General features: G+C 49.1%; 6 non-coding genes and 4 pseudogenes across 6 annotated transcripts; all 10 read right to left on the bottom strand.

Annotated features, from left to right (window-relative positions):
* Positions 1-433: 433 nt before the first annotated feature.
* On the bottom strand, positions 434-624 carry LOC146012229 (U2 spliceosomal RNA). The gene has a single exon (XR_014445400.1). It is a non-coding gene; the product is annotated as a U2 spliceosomal RNA (small nuclear RNA).
* A 1374-nt stretch (positions 625-1998) lies between these two features.
* LOC146012228 (U2 spliceosomal RNA) lies at positions 1999-2189 on the bottom strand. Its single transcript, XR_014445399.1, has one exon. It is a non-coding gene; the product is annotated as a U2 spliceosomal RNA (small nuclear RNA).
* A 1374-nt stretch (positions 2190-3563) lies between these two features.
* Positions 3564-3754, bottom strand: LOC146012226 (U2 spliceosomal RNA). The gene has a single exon (XR_014445397.1). It is a non-coding gene; the product is annotated as a U2 spliceosomal RNA (small nuclear RNA).
* Positions 3755-5128: 1374 nt separating this feature from the next.
* LOC146012225 (U2 spliceosomal RNA) lies at positions 5129-5319 on the bottom strand. The gene has a single exon (XR_014445396.1). It is a non-coding gene; the product is annotated as a U2 spliceosomal RNA (small nuclear RNA).
* Positions 5320-6693: 1374 nt separating this feature from the next.
* On the bottom strand, positions 6694-6884 carry LOC146012224 (U2 spliceosomal RNA). Its single transcript, XR_014445395.1, has one exon. It is a non-coding gene; the product is annotated as a U2 spliceosomal RNA (small nuclear RNA).
* A 1373-nt stretch (positions 6885-8257) lies between these two features.
* LOC146012223 (U2 spliceosomal RNA) lies at positions 8258-8448 on the bottom strand. Its single transcript, XR_014445394.1, has one exon. It is a non-coding gene; the product is annotated as a U2 spliceosomal RNA (small nuclear RNA).
* A 1364-nt stretch (positions 8449-9812) lies between these two features.
* LOC146012658 (U2 spliceosomal RNA) lies at positions 9813-9988 on the bottom strand (annotated as a pseudogene).
* An 8331-nt stretch (positions 9989-18319) lies between these two features.
* Positions 18320-18426, bottom strand: LOC146012705 (U2 spliceosomal RNA; annotated as a pseudogene).
* Positions 18427-19792: 1366 nt separating this feature from the next.
* LOC146012691 (U2 spliceosomal RNA) lies at positions 19793-19963 on the bottom strand (annotated as a pseudogene).
* A 463-nt stretch (positions 19964-20426) lies between these two features.
* Positions 20427-20605, bottom strand: LOC146012611 (U2 spliceosomal RNA; annotated as a pseudogene).
* Between the last annotated feature and the right edge of the window lie 837 nt (positions 20606-21442).

Here is a 21442-nt window from a genome sequence, read left to right as displayed (position 1 = left end):
CCATTTCAAATGGAGAGGGAGGGGGGTCCAAAAATGCCATTGCTGTGATCCAGTTGATGTTTCCGTGGAAAGATCGTAGGTAAGTCACATAGTGTTTGCCTATTTTTTGGGAGGTCGCAGCGATTGATAAGTCATTTAATTTAGGCAGGCTTCCGGTCTTTTGGCTAGGCCGCATATGCTGATATCAAGTGTAGTGTCACGTAAAAATATTTAACTGCCTCGATTCCAGAAAGTACAATTCAAGGAGTCAAGAAATAGTCACAAAATGATACACTGGAGGCAGGATTTCAAAGTATTTATGCACAAGGGTTAAACCTTGAAGCAGCAAATGCATGCATTTCTAAATACAAAGTTAGTACAAAGGTGCACAAACAATTGATACTCCAAATTAAGTGCCAGGAATGGAAATAGTCTTTTTTTGGATAACAGATTAGGAAGGTGCACCGGTCCTGGAAGTACTGCAATACCAGGTCAATGCGTGGAGTGGACAGAGCAAGCTCTTCTTCCATCTCCCTGTTCTAAAAATCCATTTAATATATGGCCCCCAGATAGGGGGCGTATCAGATATTAAACTGATAAGAACAGATACTACACTTGATCTTAGCCAAAAGGCCGAGAAGCGATAACCCGAATGGGGTCCCAGCAAAGCGCGCGAACCGGAATTCGGCCACCAACACTGGTGCAGAAGAGATCAGCACCACGGACACATCTAACACACACACATCACTTCTATGTCGTTGCAGTCTGAAAGATACCTGGCTGTACGGCAGGTGTGAATAGGACTTGAAGTGCTGGACAGGGACCGGAGGACGAGTAGCCATCCAACTGATTTTGTGATTAGGTCGTCGGCGGGCGGGCAGGGTGCCTCAGCTGGGTAGGAGGCCAAATTTGCATGTGCTCCGCCCCGTCTGTTGACGTCGCGTCAACAGACACACACCCACTAGGCAGACGACCAACAGGCAAGCAGCAGCAGCCAGCTGTCTCCTCGCTCTTTGCTGCTGCATGCCTGTGTCCCTGACGAACTGCTGCTGAGTAAATCAATCAGCTAGCTGCTGCAGAGGAGAAGGAGGAATCTTGCACAATCAGGTGCAATGACGGCTTTCCTGTTTTGAGCCCATTCAGCAGCAGTAGTAGACAGTCAGATGGACAGGCATTCATGTGGCAGGACCCTTTGTGTGACATCACAATCTGCCCTCTATGACATCACAAGCTGCTCACTCGGAATCCGGCGGAACCTGACAGCCAGACAGTCACTTGGAACAGACAGGCAGACAGGACAGTCATGTGTAGGTGAGCTGGGTGGGCCAATGTTTTCTTTTATTGGCAGTTACCACCCAAATGATGGTCCGAAGAAGGTAAGTGATACTTTTTCTAAATCCCCCTCTCAATGATCATCAATTGTTGGGCTCGGCAAAAAAAAATGGAAGAGGAAAAAAAATTCCCAAAACAAAAGAGAGGAAAGAGGAAAAAAATTTCCCAAAACAAAAGAGAGAGAAAAGAGAGCGCAAAAAGAAAAGAAAAAAAATATAAGAGATCAAGAAAGAAAAAGCAAAAAAAAAACCAAGCCATTTCAAATGGAGAGGGAGGGGGGTCCAAAAATGCCATTGCTGTGATCCAGTTGATGTTTCCGTGGAAAGATCGTAGGTAAGTCACATAGTGTTTGCCTATTTTTTGGGAGGTCACAGCGATTGATAAGTCATTTAATTTAGGCAGGCTTCCGGTCTTTTGGCTAGGCCGCATATGCTGATATCAAGTGTAGTGTCACGTAAAAATATTTAACTGCCTCGATTCCAGAAAGTACAATTCAAGGAGTCAAGAAATAGTCACAAAATGATACACTGGAGGCAGGATTTCAAAGTATTTATGCACAAGGGTTAAACCTTGAAGCAGCAAATGCATGCATTTCTAAATACAAAGTTAGTACAAAGGTGCACAAACAATTGATACTCCAAATTAAGTGCCAGGAATGGAAATAGTCTTTTTTTGGATAACAGATTAGGAAGGTGCACCGGTCCTGGAAGTACTGCAATACCAGGTCAATGCGTGGAGTGGACAGAGCAAGCTCTTCTTCCATCTCCCTGTTCTAAAAATCCATTTAATATATGGCCCCCAGATAGGGGGCGTATCAGATATTAAACTGATAAGAACAGATACTACACTTGATCTTAGCCAAAAGGCCGAGAAGCGATAACCCGAATGGGGTCCCAGCAAAGCGCGCGAACCGGAATTCGGCCACCAACACTGGTGCAGAAGAGATCAGCACCACGGACACATCTAACACACACACATCACTTCTATGTCGTTGCAGTCTGAAAGATACCTGGCTGTACGGCAGGTGTGAATAGGACTTGAAGTGCTGGACAGGGACCGGAGGACGAGTAGCCATCCAACTGATTTTGTGATTAGGTCGTCGGCGGGCGGGCAGGGTGCCTCAGCTGGGTAGGAGGCCAAATTTGCATGTGCTCCGCCCCGTCTGTTGACGTCGCGTCAACAGACACACACCCACTAGGCAGACGACCAACAGGCAAGCAGCAGCAGCCAGCTGTCTCCTCGCTCTTTGCTGCTGCATGCCTGTGTCCCTGACGAACTGCTGCTGAGTAAATCAATCAGCTAGCTGCTGCAGAGGAGAAGGAGGAATCTTGCACAATCAGGTGCAATGACGGCTTTCCTGTTTTGAGCCCATTCAGCAGCAGTAGTAGACAGTCAGATGGACAGGCATTCATGTGGCAGGACCCTTTGTGTGACATCACAATCTGCCCTCTATGACATCACAAGCTGCTCACTCGGAATCCGGCGGAACCTGACAGCCAGACAGTCACTTGGAACAGACAGGCAGACAGGACAGTCATGTGTAGGTGAGCTGGGTGGGCCAATGTTTTCTTTTATTGGCAGTTACCACCCAAATGATGGTCCGAAGAAGGTAAGTGACACTTTTTCTAAATCCCCCTCTCAATGATCATCAATTGTTGGGCTCGGCAAAAAAAAATGGAAGAGGAAAAAAAATTCCCAAAACAAAAGAGAGGAAAGAGGAAAAAAATTTCCCAAAACAAAAGAGAGAGAAAAGAGAGCGCAAAAAGAAAAGAAAAAAAATATAAGAGATCAAGAAAGAAAAAGCAAAAAAAAAACCAAGCCATTTCAAATGGAGAGGGAGGGGGGTCCAAAAATGCCATTGCTGTGATCCAGTTGATGTTTCCGTGGAAAGATCGTAGGTAAGTCACATAGTGTTTGCCTATTTTTTGGGAGGTCGCAGCGATTGATAAGTCATTTAATTTAGGCAGGCTTCCGGTCTTTTGGCTAGGCCGCATATGCTGATATCAAGTGTAGTGTCACGTAAAAATATTTAACTGCCTCGATTCCAGAAAGTACAATTCAAGGAGTCAAGAAATAGTCACAAAATGATACACTGGAGGCAGGATTTCAAAGTATTTATGCACAAGGGTTAAACCTTGAAGCAGCAAATGCATGCATTTCTAAATACAAAGTTAGTACAAAGGTGCACAAACAATTGATACTCCAAATTAAGTGCCAGGAATGGAAATAGTCTTTTTTTGGATAACAGATTAGGAAGGTGCACCGGTCCTGGAAGTACTGCAATACCAGGTCAATGCGTGGAGTGGACAGAGCAAGCTCTTCTTCCATCTCCCTGTTCTAAAAATCCATTTAATATATGGCCCCCAGATAGGGGGCGTATCAGATATTAAACTGATAAGAACAGATACTACACTTGATCTTAGCCAAAAGGCCGAGAAGCGATAACCCGAATGGGGTCCCAGCAAAGCGCGCGAACCGGAATTCGGCCACCAACACTGGTGCAGAAGAGATCAGCACCACGGACACATCTAACACACACACATCACTTCTATGTCGTTGCAGTCTGAAAGATACCTGGCTGTACGGCAGGTGTGAATAGGACTTGAAGTGCTGGACAGGGACCGGAGGACGAGTAGCCATCCAACTGATTTTGTGATTAGGTCGTCGGCGGGCGGGCAGGGTGCCTCAGCTGGGTAGGAGGCCAAATTTGCATGTGCTCCGCCCCGTCTGTTGACGTCGCGTCAACAGACACACACCCACTAGGCAGACGACCAACAGGCAAGCAGCAGCAGCCAGCTGTCTCCTCGCTCTTTGCTGCTGCATGCCTGTGTCCCTGACGAACTGCTGCTGAGTAAATCAATCAGCTAGCTGCTGCAGAGGAGAAGGAGGAATCTTGCACAATCAGGTGCAATGACGGCTTTCCTGTTTTGAGCCCATTCAGCAGCAGTAGTAGACAGTCAGATGGACAGGCATTCATGTGGCAGGACCCTTTGTGTGACATCACAATCTGCCCTCTATGACATCACAAGCTGCTCACTCGGAATCCGGCGGAACCTGACAGCCAGACAGTCACTTGGAACAGACAGGCAGACAGGACAGTCATGTGTAGGTGAGCTGGGTGGGCCAATGTTTTCTTTTATTGGCAGTTACCACCCAAATGATGGTCCGAAGAAGGTAAGTGATACTTTTTCTAAATCCCCCTCTCAATGATCATCAATTGTTGGGCTCGGCAAAAAAAAATGGAAGAGGAAAAAAAATTCCCAAAACAAAAGAGAGGAAAGAGGAAAAAAATTTCCCAAAACAAAAGAGAGAGAAAAGAGAGCGCAAAAAGAAAAGAAAAAAAATATAAGAGATCAAGAAAGAAAAAGCAAAAAAAAAACCAAGCCATTTCAAATGGAGAGGGAGGGGGGTCCAAAAATGCCATTGCTGTGATCCAGTTGATGTTTCCGTGGAAAGATCGTAGGTAAGTCACATAGTGTTTGCCTATTTTTTGGGAGGTCGCAGCGATTGATAAGTCATTTAATTTAGGCAGGCTTCCGGTCTTTTGGCTAGGCCGCATATGCTGATATCAAGTGTAGTGTCACGTAAAAATATTTAACTGCCTCGATTCCAGAAAGTACAATTCAAGGAGTCAAGAAATAGTCACAAAATGATACACTGGAGGCAGGATTTCAAAGTATTTATGCACAAGGGTTAAACCTTGAAGCAGCAAATGCATGCATTTCTAAATACAAAGTTAGTACAAAGGTGCACAAACAATTGATACTCCAAATTAAGTGCCAGGAATGGAAATAGTCTTTTTTTGGATAACAGATTAGGAAGGTGCACCGGTCCTGGAAGTACTGCAATACCAGGTCAATGCGTGGAGTGGACAGAGCAAGCTCTTCTTCCATCTCCCTGTTCTAAAAATCCATTTAATATATGGCCCCCAGATAGGGGGCGTATCAGATATTAAACTGATAAGAACAGATACTACACTTGATCTTAGCCAAAAGGCCGAGAAGCGATAACCCGAATGGGGTCCCAGCAAAGCGCGCGAACCGGAATTCGGCCACCAACACTGGTGCAGAAGAGATCAGCACCACGGACACATCTAACACACACACATCACTTCTATGTCGTTGCAGTCTGAAAGATACCTGGCTGTACGGCAGGTGTGAATAGGACTTGAAGTGCTGGACAGGGACCGGAGGACGAGTAGCCATCCAACTGATTTTGTGATTAGGTCGTCGGCGGGCGGGCAGGGTGCCTCAGCTGGGTAGGAGGCCAAATTTGCATGTGCTCCGCCCCGTCTGTTGACGTCGCGTCAACAGACACACACCCACTAGGCAGACGACCAACAGGCAAGCAGCAGCAGCCAGCTGTCTCCTCGCTCTTTGCTGCTGCATGCCTGTGTCCCTGACGAACTGCTGCTGAGTAAATCAATCAGCTAGCTGCTGCAGAGGAGAAGGAGGAATCTTGCACAATCAGGTGCAATGAGGGCTTTCCTGTTTTGAGCCCATTCAGCAGCAGTAGTAGACAGTCAGATGGACAGGCATTCATGTGGCAGGACCCTTTGTGTGACATCACAATCTGCCCTCTATGACATCACAAGCTGCTCACTCGGAATCCGGCGGAACCTGACAGCCAGACAGTCACTTGGAACAGACAGGCAGACAGGACAGTCATGTGTAGGTGAGCTGGGTGGGCCAATGTTTTCTTTTATTGGCAGTTACCACCCAAATGATGGTCCGAAGAAGGTAAGTGATACTTTTTCTAAATCCCCCTCTCAATGATCATCAATTGTTGGGCTCGGCAAAAAAAAATGGAAGAGGAAAAAAATTTCCCAAAACAAAAGAGAGGAAAGAGGAAAAAAATTTCCCAAAACAAAAGAGAGAGAAAAGAGAGCGCAAAAAGAAAAGAAAAAAAATATAAGAGATCAAGAAAGAAAAAGCAAAAAAAAAACCAAGCCATTTCAAATGGAGAGGGAGGGGGGTCCAAAAATGCCATTGCTGTGATCCAGTTGATGTTTCCGTGGAAAGATCGTAGGTAAGTCACATAGTGTTTGCCTATTTTTTGGGAGGTCGCAGCGATTGATAAGTCATTTAATTTAGGCAGGCTTCCGGTCTTTTGGCTAGGCCGCATATGCTGATATCAAGTGTAGTGTCACGTAAAAATATTTAACTGCCTCGATTCCAGAAAGTACAATTCAAGGAGTCAAGAAATAGTCACAAAATGATACACTGGAGGCAGGATTTCAAAGTATTTATGCACAAGGGTTAAACCTTGAAGCAGCAAATGCATGCATTTCTAAATACAAAGTTAGTACAAAGGTGCACAAACAATTGATACTCCAAATTAAGTGCCAGGAATGGAAATAGTCTTTTTTTGGATAACAGATTAGGAAGGTGCACCGGTCCTGGAAGTACTGCAATACCAGGTCAATGCGTGGAGTGGACAGAGCAAGCTCTTCTTCCATCTCCCTGTTCTAAAAATCCATTTAATATATGGCCCCCAGATAGGGGGCGTATCAGATATTAAACTGATAAGAACAGATACTACACTTGATCTTAGCCAAAAGGCCGAGAAGCGATAACCCGAATGGGGTCCCAGCAAAGCGCGCGAACCGGAATTCGGCCACCAACACTGGTGCAGAAGAGATCAGCACCACGGACACATCTAACACACACACATCACTTCTATGTCGTTGCAGTCTGAAAGATACCTGGCTGTACGGCAGGTGTGAATAGGACTTGAAGTGCTGGACAGGGACCGGAGGACGAGTAGCCATCCAACTGATTTTGTGATTAGGTCGTCGGCGGGCGGGCAGGGTGCCTCAGCTGGGTAGGAGGCCAAATTTGCATGTGCTCCGCCCCGTCTGTTGACGTCGCGTCAACAGACACACACCCACTAGGCAGACGACCAACAGGCAAGCAGCAGCAGCCAGCTGTCTCCTCGCTCTTTGCTGCTGCATGCCTGTGTCCCTGACGAACTGCTGCTGAGTAAATCAATCAGCTAGCTGCTGCAGAGGAGAAGGAGGAATCTTGCACAATCAGGTGCAATGACGGCTTTCCTGTTTTGAGCCCATTCAGCAGCAGTAGTAGACAGTCAGATGGACAGGCATTCATGTGGCAGGACCCTTTGTGTGACATCACAATCTGCCCTCTATGACATCACAAGCTGCTCACTCGGAATCCGGCGGAACCTGACAGCCAGACAGTCACTTGGAACAGACAGGCAGACAGGACAGTCATGTGTAGGTGAGCTGGGTGGGCCAATGTTTTCTTTTATTGGCAGTTACCACCCAAATGATGGTCCGAAGAAGGTAAGTGATACTTTTTCTAAATCCCCCTCTCAATGATCATCAATTGTTGGGCTCGGCAAAAAAAAATGGAAGAGGAAAAAAAATTCCCAAAACAAAAGAGAGGAAAGAGGAAAAAAATTTCCCAAAACAAAAGAGAGAGAAAAGAGAGCGCAAAAAGAAAAGAAAAAAAATATAAGAGATCAAGAAAGAAAAAGCAAAAAAAAACCAAGCCATTTCAAATGGAGAGGGAGGGGGGTCCAAAAATGCCATTGCTGTGATCCAGTTGATGTTTCCGTGGAAAGATCGTAGGTAAGTCACATAGTGTTTGCCTATTTTTTGGGAGGTCGCAGCGATTGATAAGTCATTTAATTTAGGCAGGCTTCCGGTCTTTTGGCTAGGCCGCATATGCTGATATCAAGTGTAGTGTCACGTAAAAATATTTAACTGCCTCGATTCCAGAAAGTACAATTCAAGGAGTCAAGAAATAGTCACAAAATGATACACTGGAGGCAGGATTTCAAAGTATTTATGCACAAGGGTTAAACCTTGAAGCAGCAAATGCATGCATTTCTAAATACAAAGTTAGTACAAAGGTGCACAAACAATTGATACTCCAAATTAAGTGCCAGGAATGGAAATAGTCTTTTTTTGGATAACAGATTAGGAAGGTGCACCGGTCCTGGAAGTACTGCAATACCAGGTCAATGCGTGGAGTGGACAGAGCAAGCTCTTCTTCCATCTCCCTGTTCTAAAAATCCATTTAATATATGGCCCCCAGATAGGGGGCGTATCAGATATTAAACTGATAAGAACAGATACTACACTTGATCTTAGCCAAAAGGCCGAGAAGCGATAACCCGAATGGGGTCCCAGCAAAGCGCGCGAACCGGAATTCGGCCACCAACACTGGTGCAGAAGAGATCAGCACCACGGACACATCTAACACACACACATCACTTCTATGTCGTTGCAGTCTGAAAGATACCTGGCTGTACGGCAGGTGTGAATAGGACTTGAAGTGCTGGACAGGGACCGGAGGACGAGTAGCCATCCAACTGATTTTGTGATTAGGTCGTCGGCGGGCGGGCAGGGTGCCTCAGCTGGGTAGGAGGCCAAATTTGCATGTGCTCCGCCCCGTCTGTTGACGTCGCGTCAACAGACACACACCCACTAGGCAGACGACCAACAGGCAAGCAGCAGCAGCCAGCTGTCTCCTCGCTCTTTGCTGCTGCATGCCTGTGTCCCTGACGAACTGCTGCTGAGTAAATCAATCAGCTAGCTGCTGCAGAGGAGAAGGAGGAATCTTGCACAATCAGGTGCAATGACGGCTTTCCTGTTTTGAGCCCATTCAGCAGCAGTAGTAGACAGTCAGATGGACAGGCATTCATGTGGCAGGACCCTTTGTGTGACATCACAATCTGCCCTCTATGACATCACAAGCTGCTCACTCGGAATCCGGCGGAACCTGACAGCCAGACAGTCACTTGGAACAGACAGGCAGACAGGACAGTCATGTGTAGGTGAGCTGGGTGGGCCAATGTTTTCTTTTATTGGCAGTTACCACCCAAATGATGGTCCGAAGAAGGTAAGTGATACTTTTTCTAAATCCCCCTCTCAATGATCATCAATTGTTGGGCTCGGCAAAAAAAAATGGAAGAGGAAAAAAAATTCCCAAAACAAAAGAGAGGAAAGAGGAAAAAAATTTCCCAAAACAAAAGAGAGAGAAAAGAGAGCGCAAAAAGAAAAGAAAAAAAATATAAGAGATCAAGAAAGAAAAAGCAAAAAAAAAACCAAGCCATTTCAAATGGAGAGGGAGGGGGGGTCCAAAAATGCCATTGCTGTGATCCAGTTGATGTTTCCGTGGTAAGATCGTAGGTAAGTCACATAGTGTTTGCATATTTATTGGGAGGTCGCAGCGATTGATAAGTCCTTTAATTTAGGCAGGCTTCCGGTCTTTTGCCTAGGCCGCACATGCTGATATCAAGTGTAGTGTCACGTAAAAATATTTAACTGCCTCGATTCCAGAAAGTACAATTCAAGGAGTCAAGAAATAGTCACAAAATGATACACTGGAGGCAGGATTTCAAAGTATTTATGCACAAGGGTTAAACCTTGAAGCAGCAAATGCATGCATTTCTAAATACAAAGGTGCACAAACAATTGATACTCCAAATCAAGTGCCAGGAATGGAAATAGTCTATTTTTGGATAACAGATTAGGAAGGTGCACCGGTCCTGGAAGTACTGCAATACCAGGTCAATGCGTGGAGTGGACAGAGCAAGCTCTTCTTCCATCTCCCTGTTCTAAAAATCCATTTAATATATGGCCCCCAGATAGGGGGCGTATCAGATATTAAACTGATAAGAACAGATGAGTTTGAAGAAACTCAGGGAGCCCGAGGTGTGCTCCCACCACCACCAGTGCTGTGCCTAAACACGTGCAAAGGGGGCAGCCGTACGAACGTGTGGCCCTCTCCCAAAGGAGAAAGGCCCCATGGTTCCCCTAACCCCCCTCAACCATAAGGCCAAGGAAGGGAAAAAAGGGATCGGTGGGTCCTCTTCGCCGAAGCTTAGAGAGACCCGCTTTTCCTCCACCCCCGGAAGGGTTTCGGACGGTGGGTCCTCCGCAGCCCGTGCTTTGGAGAGACCCGACTTAGGCTTCCCTCCGCCTTGCGGCTCGGGGTTGCCCTCGAGGGAACCGGGACTCTCCCCAGAAGGTGAAGAGTCCCAGTCACGTTTGGGGAACGGAAGGCCCGTTAGGGACAGCCGCACTACCCAAATGAAAAAACGTGACAAACTAACGAAAAACGTGAAGTGCTCAAAAGTGCAAATCAAAGAAATAAATAAAAGAGGCCCTAGCCAAAAGGCCGGGGTGGGGGTGTAAAAAATTGTCCTACCCCATCCAAAAGGACGAGGTAAGGACGTGTAGCCTAACCTAGAGGGAAGTGCGCAGTGTGTGTGCCATAAAGTGCATGGTGCTGGACACCAGTGCAGATCAGGCACCCCCGAGTTTCCCCGGGGGCACAGTGCAGCCTCGGGCTCCAGGCAGCCGACCCTTCAGCGTCCGACCAAGCTTTTCTCCGTCTCACCAGCAGGCATTTTCCAGCCCCTGGCATGGGAATGGGTACTCCACTGGGCCTTTCGAAAGACTCCCTTAGGGGCTGCACCCCCTCCGGAAGAGCAATCTACTCAGTCCCAGTGTTTCTCCGCTCCCTCCCAGGGTTAAGGTACTAAGCTGGGCCTTTCGCGGTCTCCCCATCAGAGGCTACGAACCTCTGGAACAGGAGCCATCTACTCAGTCCCAACCTTTCTCCGCTCCCTGGGATTGGATACTAGACTGAGCCTTTCGCTGACTCATCCTTCGGGGGCTACAAACCCCGTCAAGAGAGTCAAACTACTAGGCCCAGTGTTTCTCCCCCCCTCTTACCAGTGGATTTACGGAAACAACACCTCCTACCAAAGGCAGAGGTGAAGATACTTAGTGAGACTTTTCACTACTCCCGGGAAAAAACAGAGGGGTCCCACACCCTCCGCCCATCAGAGCAGCTACTCAGTCTCACCTTTCTCTATTCTCTGCCAGAGGCCAGTCCATACCCAACTGATAAGAACAGATGAGTTTGAAGAAACTCAGGGAGCCCGAGGTGTGCTCCCACCACCACCAGTGCTGTGCCTAAACACGTGCAAAGGGGGCAGCCGTACGAACGTGTGGCCCTCTCCCAAAGGAGAAAGGCCCCATGGTTCCCCTAACCCCCCTCAACCATAAGGCCAAGGAAGGGAAAAAAGGGATCGGTGGGTCCTCTTCGCCGAAGCTTAGAGAGACCCGCTTTTCCTCCACCCCCGGAAGGGTTTCGGACGGTGGGTCCTCCTCAGCCCGTGCTTTGGAGAGACCCGACTTAGGCTTCCCTCCGCCTTGCGGCTCGGGGTTGCCCTCGAGGGAACCGGGACTCTCCCCAGAAGGTGAAGAGTCCCAGTCACGTTTGGGGAACGGAAGGCCCGTTAGGGACAGCCGCACTACCCAAATGAAAAAACGTGACAAACTAACGAAAAACGTGGAGTGCAAAACGTGCAAATCATAAAAAGAAAAGAATAAGGCCCTAGCCAGAAGGCCGGGGGGGGGGTGTGAAAAATTGTCCTACCCCATCCAAAAGGACAGGGTAAGGACGTGAAGCGCTAACCTAAAGGGAAGTGCGCAGTGCAAGTGCCATTCGTGCAAGGTGACTTGGGATCACCCGTGCATGTCCGGCACCCCCGAGTTTCCCCGGGGGCACAGTGCAGCCTCGGACTCCAGGCAGCCGACCCTTCAGCGTCCGACCAAGCTTTTCTCCGTCTCACCAGCAGGCATTTTCCAGCCCCTGGCATGGGAATGGGTACTCCACTGGGCCTTTCGAAAGACTCCCTTAGGGGCTGCACCCCCTCCGGAAGAGCAATCTACTCAGTCCCAGTGTTTCTCCGCTCCCAGGGTTAAGGTACTAAGCTGGGCCTTTCGCGGTCTCCCCATCAGAGGCTACGAACCTCTGGAACAGGAGCCATCTACTCAGTCCCAACCTTTCTCCGCTCCCTGGGATTGGATACTAGACTGAGCCTTTCGCTGACTCATCCTTCGGGGGCTACAAACCCCGTCAAGAGAGTCAAACTACTAGGCCCAGTGTTTCTCCCCCCCTCTTACCAGTGGATTTACGGAAACAACACCTCCTACCAAAGGCAGAGGTGAAGATACTCAGTGAGACTTTTCACTACTCCCGGGAAAAAACAGAGGGGTCCCACACCCTCCGCCCATCAGAGCAGCTACTCAGTCTCACCTTTCTCTATTCTCTGCCAGAGGCCAGTCCATACCCAACTGATAAGAACAGATTTTTGATTGAAAAAGCAGGTCTTTATTGTACATAAAGAATGCAAAAAACAGACGATAACAAATATCACACATATACCGTGTCGCAGCACAGCCAAAACACAGTACACATGCAGACAGTATAGTACATATTATAAAATACAGTACAAGATAAACTCACACTATAGACTATACTATGCACTATGCATTCTAACGGTAACATTTACACAACAGTATACAAGACTATGGGTGTGGGGGGTAGGGGGTGGGGGAGGAGGAATCACATGCCCGAAGCTTTATTGACCAGACAGACACATATAAGGGGAGGGCAATAAATAGAAATACATCAACAAAACAACTGACATTGTGAAGTGAGGGGGAAGGGGCCACGGTCCCAAAGTCTTATAAAACAGTCCAAACAAGGGGAAAGGACCAGAAGAAAAGGGGTTTAGTCCTCTTCCTCCTCAGGGCTATCCCGGATGGAATAGTCTCTGAGCAGGCTGTGAACCAGCCTGCGGCAGTCCTGAACGGACATTCTCTCCCTCCGCAATATGAGACGATTTCTGGCAAACCACAAAGCGTCCTTAACACAGTTTATAAGGCGCCAGGCTTCCTGGGTCGCCCCATATGTGTGGGTACCCGGGAATAGTCCATACAATACCGAAAGGTATGAAAGACAGTTCCTGGGCACGGAGTCCTTGAATTCAGTCTCTAGGGCATCCAACAACAACTGTGCGTAGGTGCAGTCCCAGAAGATGTGCATGGAGGTTTCTTCATGCACAAAGCACCAGGGACAATGTCTATACCTACACAAGTTTCGGGAGTGCATGAATGACCGGTGAGGCAAGCCCCCCTGAATGGCCATCCATGACATGTCTTTGTGTCTATTTGTGAGCCTTTTGGAGGCCACATACTCCCAGACAAACTTGGCAGTTGCTGAAGGGAGCCCTGAAATCGGTTCCATGACGTCTTTGGCTCTGATGAGCTTGTGGACATTTTTAGGTTTCCACAAGTCGGGTTTCAATCCCTCCAGTTGGTGCTCCCTCACAAACTTGGACACATCCAGGTAGAACCATGGAGTGGTCCAGTTGTAAGGGATGGAGCTGTCCCACTTGTCCCATTTAAGGGTCCTCCACATGGGTAGGAGGAAGAAGCGGGACATGGAGTTCCCCGCAGAGCCGGCACAATTGTCTATCAAAGTTCTGCGGATACAGTTACATGCAAAGAAGGCTCTCAGCATAGTTGGAATGTCTGGAATGCCTTTGCCACCTTTGAGGGGATCTTTGTACATAACAATCCGCTTGACTCTGTCCATTTTGGAGCCCCAGATGAAGTGGAAAACAGCCCGTGTGATGGCCTTGCAGATCGCCGCCAGAGGTGGCCAGGCCTGGGCTGTGTACTGAAGAACAGGAAGAATCTCATTCCGCAGCACAAGTGTTTTCCCTTCGATGGTAAGGTCTCTGAGACTCCACAATCCAAGTTTTTGACGCATCGTAGCAAGTCTTTCATCCCAGCACTTCAGGGCCGCTCCATCTCCTCCGAACCAGACACCAAGGATCTTGATGAGGTCTGGCTTTACCGTGAATGGGAATGGAGTGGAGGACGACAGGTGCCACTTTCCGAAGAGCATAGCCTCTGACTTCCCAAGGTTGACCCTTGCTCCTGAAGCGCGGCCGAAGTCCTCGCAGGTCTGGACGAGGGCCGTCACCGATCTCTGGTCTGCGCAGAACACAGTGACGTCATCCATGTACAGCGAACACTTGGCCTCTGGGTGGTCTGGACCCGGTGCGGTGATCCCTCTGATCTCTTGATTTTGCCTGATGGATACAGCGAAGAGCTCTATAACACAAACAAAAAGAAGAGGTGAAAGAGGGCAGCCTTGTCTGACCCCAGACAGAACTGAGAAGGGGTCAGTCTTCCAGCCGTTCACCAACACCGAGCTGTAAATGTCAAGGTACAGCAGGTTAACATACGAACAGAATAGCTCACCAAGACCAAATTTACGCAGTACCTTGCCCATCAGCTCATGGGAGACACGGTCAAAGGCCTTTTCCTGATCAAGACTGATCAGGGCCGTGCACACATTACGGTCTTTCACGTAATGGACCATGTCTCTGAGGAGGGCAAGGCTGTCTGCGATTCTGCGGCCGGGAATGGCGCAGGTTTGGTCTGGATGAACGATCTGCCCAATGACAGCCTTCAGCCGGTTGGCCAGTACCTTGGCGAGGATTTTGTAGTCCACGTTCAGAAGAGAGATGGGACGCCAATTTTTCAGGTCACATCTCTCCCCCTTACGTTTGTACAAGATCGTGATCATTCCTTCCCTCAGCGAAGGAGGCATTTTGCCCTCCACCACCATCTCCTCGTACAGCTCGAGCAGGTCCGGGCCAATGAGATCCCACAGCGCAACATAGAGCTCTGCTGGGAGACCATCACTGCCCGGAGTCCTGCCCTGCCTAAAGGATTTAGCGGCAGAGAGCACCTCCTCCAACGCCAGGGGAGCGTCCATGGCTGATTTACCTGCAGGATCAATAGAGTTAGTGATACCTGACAGGAACTTATCCGCCTCATCTGTGTCTGTAGTCTTAGGGGAGTAGAGGTCGCTGTAGTAGTCGCGAACGACCTTCATCACGCCCTCCTTCCCCTGTCTGGGGATGCCATTCTCATCACGCAGCTCTGTCAGGGGCGTATGGCCAGAGTGGAGTTTCCTGAAAAAGAAAGAAGAACACGTCTCACCCTTCTCCAGATTCTCCACCTTGGAACGGAAGACGATGCGTCTGGACTCCTCCTCAAAGTGCCTTTTCAGGCTCTTTTTGGTCTCATCCAGGTCGTCCTTCACATCCCAGCCGCACCGCTGGAGGTCCACCAGGGACTGGAGCTCACGCTGCAGTTTTCTGAGGTTCCTCTTACGGTCGCATGCCTGGATACGCCCTTTAGCCTGAAAGAAACTGCGGATGTTAGATTTGGCATATTCCCACCAATCAGACATACAGTCAAAGTAACATTTGTCATTCTTCCATGTGATGTAGGCATCCTTAAGCTCAGCCAGTACTTCCTCCCTTTCCAGTAAGGCACAGTTCAACTTCCAGGAGCCTGGGCCAGATGGAAAACCATGGCCCAGAACCCCTTGGAAGAGAATGGCCCTGTGGTCAGAGAAGAAGCAGGGAACCATAGAATGCCTAACCTGCTGCACTGCCCGGGATGTGAACACAAAGTCAATGCGGGAACGCACAGAGCCATCGGGGCGGCTCCACGTGAAATTCACGGAGCCAGCCCCCATGGAGCCCACAGCGTCCCGCAGTGATGCTTCGGCCACCATTTCCCTGAGCAGGTTGGACGTGATGTCCAGCTTCGCAGAGTTGCAGGTGCTTCGACCATCCCCTTCAATCGGGCAGTTGAAGTCCCCGGCCATCACTACAGCCCTGGTGGTGGCGAGCTGGGTCCGCAGGGTCTGGAATAATTCCAAACGCTCATTCTTAAAGGGTGAAGCATACACGCAGATTAGCCTGATAGGCTCACCTGCCCAGGACCCATCTACGACGAGCAATCTGCCGCAGACAAACTCCTGAACAGAATCTAACGTGAAGAGGCTGCCCCTAATAAGAATGGCTACCCCTGCAGACTTACACTCACCTCCACCGGACCAGTAGGACGGACCATGGGACCACTGCCGGGCCAGGTGCCTGTAGGACCTGGAGAAAGGGAGAGAGCATTCCTGCAACATATACACATCACATTTCTGAATGTCAAGAAAGGAAAAAATAGTTTGACGTCTGTTCTTGTCCTTAATGCTCCTTACATTAATGGTAAAAAGATTAAAAGCTACCATTTGTTAAGAGAAAAAGGTTACTGTGGCGATACGTATACTTTACCACTCCCATCGGGAGGTGCTTCCTCTGGGTCGGCCACCGGATCTCCCTGCTGGGGTGTCTCGATGTTGTTGAGCAGTTGGTCGATGTTGTTGAGGCTGTCAAGCTCAGGCACCCCACTCTCCTCGAAGACCTCTGCATATGCCTCCATCTCCTCCTCGAGGGTGAGGGAGTCCTGGTCTGGCTCGACCGATTCGACTGCCGCTTTCTTGGAAGATTCTGGGTCAGCAGCTGGGCTGTCTAACTCCTTCCTCTTCCTTCTCGGCTGTACATTTCCTGCATGGGCAAGTGGTGGAAACTCTTCCTCGGAGAGGAGAGGGACAGGGAGGGGGCGAGAGGGGGTGGTGGGAGGAAGGGTGGGTTGGATCACAGGTCGGGAGGGTGAGGGAGGGGGGGTGGTGCGAGCAGCCGGGATGGGAGTAGCTGTCACAGAGGGAGGGAGGGGGGGAGGGTTAGGAATGGTGGGGGAAGGTTTCTTACCAACTTGCTTTTGCGGAACCTTCTTCCTTTGCACCGGTGTGGGTGGCACCTTGGGGGGGACGATCACACCCGATGCTGCTGCGGCGTAGGATCTTGCTCTACTTGGACAGTCCTTGTAGACATGATCCACTGAGCCGCACAGGTTGCAGGTCTTCTTCGTGGGGCAGTCCTTTGTCTCATGGCCGGCCAGTCGACAAATCTTGCAAGCCAGGACCTTGCATTCCTTCCCAAAGTGGTCCTTTCCATCACACTTACGACAAGTGCGTGGCTGGTCCACGTAGTGGATAAGTCCTGCAGTTCCCCCCAGGGAGAAGCACGGTCTGAGGTGCTTGACTCCATCTGGGCACGAAGTGTCCTTGTGCAGCCTGACAATCACCGACCACTTTCCAGTCCAGAGTCCATTCTCGTAAAGGATCCTTGTGGGGTCCTTTATGACGGTGCAGGATCTGCCGAGAAAAGTGACGATGTCCTTGATGTTTGTGTGTGGGCTTCGCATTGAAACCGTCACCCGCCTCTCCTCTCTTTGGATAGGGCAGTTGCCCACAAAGCGAGAGAGAGGGGACTCAGGCTTCGCCGCTTTCACCGCTTCCCAATACCTCTTGCAGATTGCGATGGAGGCAAAGGTGGCGTAGAAGATGCCTCTGAAGAAGCTCTGGACGCTGAGCATTTCAGGTGCAGAGAATCCTTGCTCCAGGACCATCTTCTTGCCGAAGTACTCAACCGTCATGTCCGGCACCTGGCCATCTACCTCCTTTAGCTTCATCACCACGGTCTGCCTCATCCAGGGCTCCAGGGCTGGGACGCTTTTGGAGTGGTCCTGGACGGGGATCGTTGGTGGTGTCACAGAAGGGGCAGTGGAGCTAGGGCCGGCCAATCTGGTCGGACATTCGGCCGGTGACTTACCCTTCTTCCCGGGCTTCCTCCCAGCGAGGGGGGCCGAAGTGGAGGCGGTGGCCATCCTTCCGGCTTCTCGGGGCAGCTGAAGTCGAGGCAAAGGGTCTTCTCCGGCGACGAGGGGAGGAGATGAAGAGGACGCTTCAGAGGGCAGAGCAACACAAGTCTAACCCTCCAAGGAGGCTAGAGAGCGATGCACGGCTTCAGAGGGCAGAGCAAAGCAAGTCTAACCCTCCCCGGAGGCTGGGGAGCGTTGCAGAGCTTCGGAGGGCAGAGCAGAAAGTCTGACCCTCGGCGGCGGCTCCGGAGCGGTGGAGGCTTCAGAGGGCAGAGCAGGAAAGTCTGACCCTCCTAGGCAGCTCGGGAGTGCTGCAAGGCTTCGAGAGGGCAGAGCAAACAAGTCTGCCTCTCCCAGGTGGCTAGGGTGCGTTGATCTCCTCTTCTGGCGAAATCCTCTTCTCCTCGCAGTCGGGGGCGGAGCTTCTTCCTCGGCGTCGAGAGGTGGAGGGGTCGGCAGTCGCTTCGGAGGGCAGAGCAGAGCAAGTCTGACCCTCAGTCTTCTCCGGCTTCTCCCTCTTCAGCGATGTCTTCTCCTCCTCGCAGTCTCGACGTCTTCGCTCAATTCGCTCTTCTCGGCCTGGCAGCGGTAGCCCTGAGAAGGACCGTTGTCGGTCCAAGAAACAAGGAGCAGAGCTGCCTCTCAGAATAAACTGATAAGAACAGATACTACACTTGATCTTAGCCAAAAGGCCGAGAAGCGATAACCCGAATGGGCTCCCAGCAAACCGCGCGAACCTGAATTCGGCCAGCAATACTGGTGGAGAGGAGATCAGCACCACGGACACATCTAACACACACACATCACTTCTTTGTCGTTGCAGTCTGAAAGATACCTGGCTGTACGGCAGGTGTGATTAGGACTTGAAGTGCTGGACAGGGACCGGAGGACGAGTAGCCATCCAACTGATTTTGTGATTAGGTCGTCGGCGGGCGGGAAGGGAGCCTCAGCTGGGTAGGAGGCCAAATTTGCATGTGCTCCGCCCCGTCTGTTGACGTCGCGTCAACAGACACACACCCACTAGGCAGACGACCAACAGGCAAGCAGCAGCAGCCAGCTGTCTCCTCGCTCTTTGCTGCTGCATGCCTGTGTCCCTGACGAACTGCTGCTGACTAAATCAATCAGCTAGCTGCTGCAGAGGAGAAGGAGGAATCTTGCACAATCAGGTGCAATGACGGCTTTCCTGTTTTGAGCCCATTCAGCAGCAGTAGTAGACAGTCAGATGGACAGGCATTCATGTGGCAGGACCCTTTGTGTGACATCACAATCTGCCCTCTATGACATCACAAGCTGCTCACTCGGAATCCGGCGGAACCTGACAGCCAGACAGTCACTTGGAACAGACAGGCAGACAGGACAGTCATGTGTAGGTGAGCTGGGTGGGCCAATGTTTTCTTTTATTGGCAGTTACCACCCAAATGATGTTCCGAAGAAGGTAAGTGATACTTTTTCTAAATCCCCCCTCTCAATGATCATCAATTGTTTGGCTCGGAAAAAAAATGGAAGAGGAAAAAAAATTCCCATAACAAAAGAAATGAGGAAAAAAAATTCCCAAAACAAAAGAGAGAAAAGAGCGCGCAAAAAGAAAAGAAAAAAATATAAGAAATAAAGAAAGAAAGAAAGAGAGAGGAAAAAAAAAAAACCAAGCCATTTCAAATGGAGAGGGAGGGGGGGTCCAAAAATGCCATTGCTGTGATCCAGTTGATGTTTCCGTGGTAAGATCGTAGGTAAGTCACATAGTGTTTGCATATTTATTGGGAGGTCGCAGCGATTGATAAGTCCTTTAATTTAGGCAGGCTTCCGGTCTTTTGCCTAGGCCGCACATGCTGATATCAAGTGTAGTGTCACGTAAAAATATTTAACTGCCTCGATTCCAGAAAGTACAATTCAAGGAGTCAAGAAATAGTCACAAAATGATACACTGGAGGCAGGATTTCAAAGTATTTATGCACAAGGGTTAAACCTTGAAGCAGCAAATGCATGCATTTCTAAATACAAAGGTGCACAAACAATTGATACTCCAAATCAAGTGCCAGGAATGGAAATAGTCTATTTTTGGATAACAGATTAGGAAGGTGCACCGGTCCTGGAAGGTACTGCAATACCAGGTCAATGCGTGGAGTGGACAGAGCAAGCTCTTCTTCCATCTCCCTGTTCTAAAAATCCATTTAATATATGGCCCCCAGATAGGGGGCGTATCAGATACGAAAAAAGAAAAGAAAAGAAAAAAATATAAGAAATAAAGAAAGAAAGAAAGAGAGAGGAAAAAAAAAAAACCAAGCCATTTCAAATGGAGAGGGAGGGGGGGTCCAAAAATGCCATTGCTGTGATCCAGTTGATGTTTCCGTGGTAAGATCGTAGGTAAGTCACATAGTGTTTGCATATTTATTGGGAGGTCGCAGCGATTGATAAGTCCTTTAATTTAGGCAGGCTTCCGGTCTTTTGCCTAGGCCGCACATGCTGATATCAAGTGTAGTGTCACGTAAAAATATTTAACTGCCTCGATTCCAGAAAGTACAATTCAAGGAGTCAAGAAATAGTCACAAAATGATACACTGGAGGCAGGATTTCAAAGTATTTATGCACAAGGGTTAAACCTTGAAGCAGCAAATGCATGCATTTCTAAATACAAAGGTGCACAAACAATTGATACTCCAAATCAAGTGCCAGGAATGGAAATAGTCTATTTTTGGATAACAGATTAGGAAGGTGCACCGGTCCTGGAAGTACTGCAATACCAGGTCAATGCGTGGAGTGGACAGAGCAAGCTCTTCTTCCATCTCCCTGTTCTAAAAATCCATTTAATATATGGCCCCCAGATAGGGGGCGTATCAGATATTAAACTGATAAGAACAGATTTTTTGATTGAAAAGGCAAATCTTTATTGTACATAAAGAAAGCAAAAAACAGACGGTAACATTCAGACATATATACTGTGTCGCAGCACAGCCAAAACACAGCACACATGCAAAACTGTATAGTACATTTCATGAGATACAGTATAAGAAATCAAATACCATAAGACATGCTATGCACTATGCATTCTAACCTTAAACAATCATTGACTATGGATAAGACTATGGGTGGAGGGGAGGGGGATGAGGGAGGGGGAGTCACTTTGCCCGAAGCTTTATTGACCAGACAGACACATATAAGGGGAGGGCAATAAATAGACAGGACATCAATAAAACAACAGACATCGTGAAATGGGGGAGTGGGGCCACGTCACAGTTCTTATCACTCAGTTCAATGGGGAAAGGGCCAGAAGAAGGGGGGGGTTAGTCCTCTTCTTCCTCAGGGCTATCCCGGATGGAGTAGTCTCTGAGCAGGCTGTGGATCAGCCTGCGGCAGTCCTGCACGGACATCCTCTCCCTCCTCATAATGAGGCGATTCCTGGCAAACCACACAGCGTCCTTAAAACAGTTTATAAGGCGCCAGGCTTCCTGGGTCGCCCCAACAGTGTGTGTGCCGGGGAACAGTCCGTAAAGCACCGAATGGTACGATAGGTGGCTCCTGGGCACACAGTCCTTAAACTCAGTCTCTAGGGCATCCAGCAGCAACTGTGCATAGGTGCAGTCCCAGAAGAGGTGCATAGATGTTTCCTCGCGAACGAGGCACCAGGGACAATGTCTGTACCTACACAAGTTTCGGGAGTGCATGAATGACCGGAGAGGCAAACCCCCCTGGATGGCCATCCATGACAAGTCTTTATGTCTATTA

This window comes from Crinia signifera, chromosome 6, assembly GCF_055691185.1.
Source record: "Crinia signifera chromosome 6, ASM5569118v1, whole genome shotgun sequence".
Classification (NCBI taxonomy): domain Eukaryota; kingdom Metazoa; phylum Chordata; class Amphibia; order Anura; family Myobatrachidae; genus Crinia; species Crinia signifera.
The sequence above is the reverse complement of the archived record's forward strand: the minus strand, read 5'-3'. Positions and strand labels throughout refer to the sequence as shown.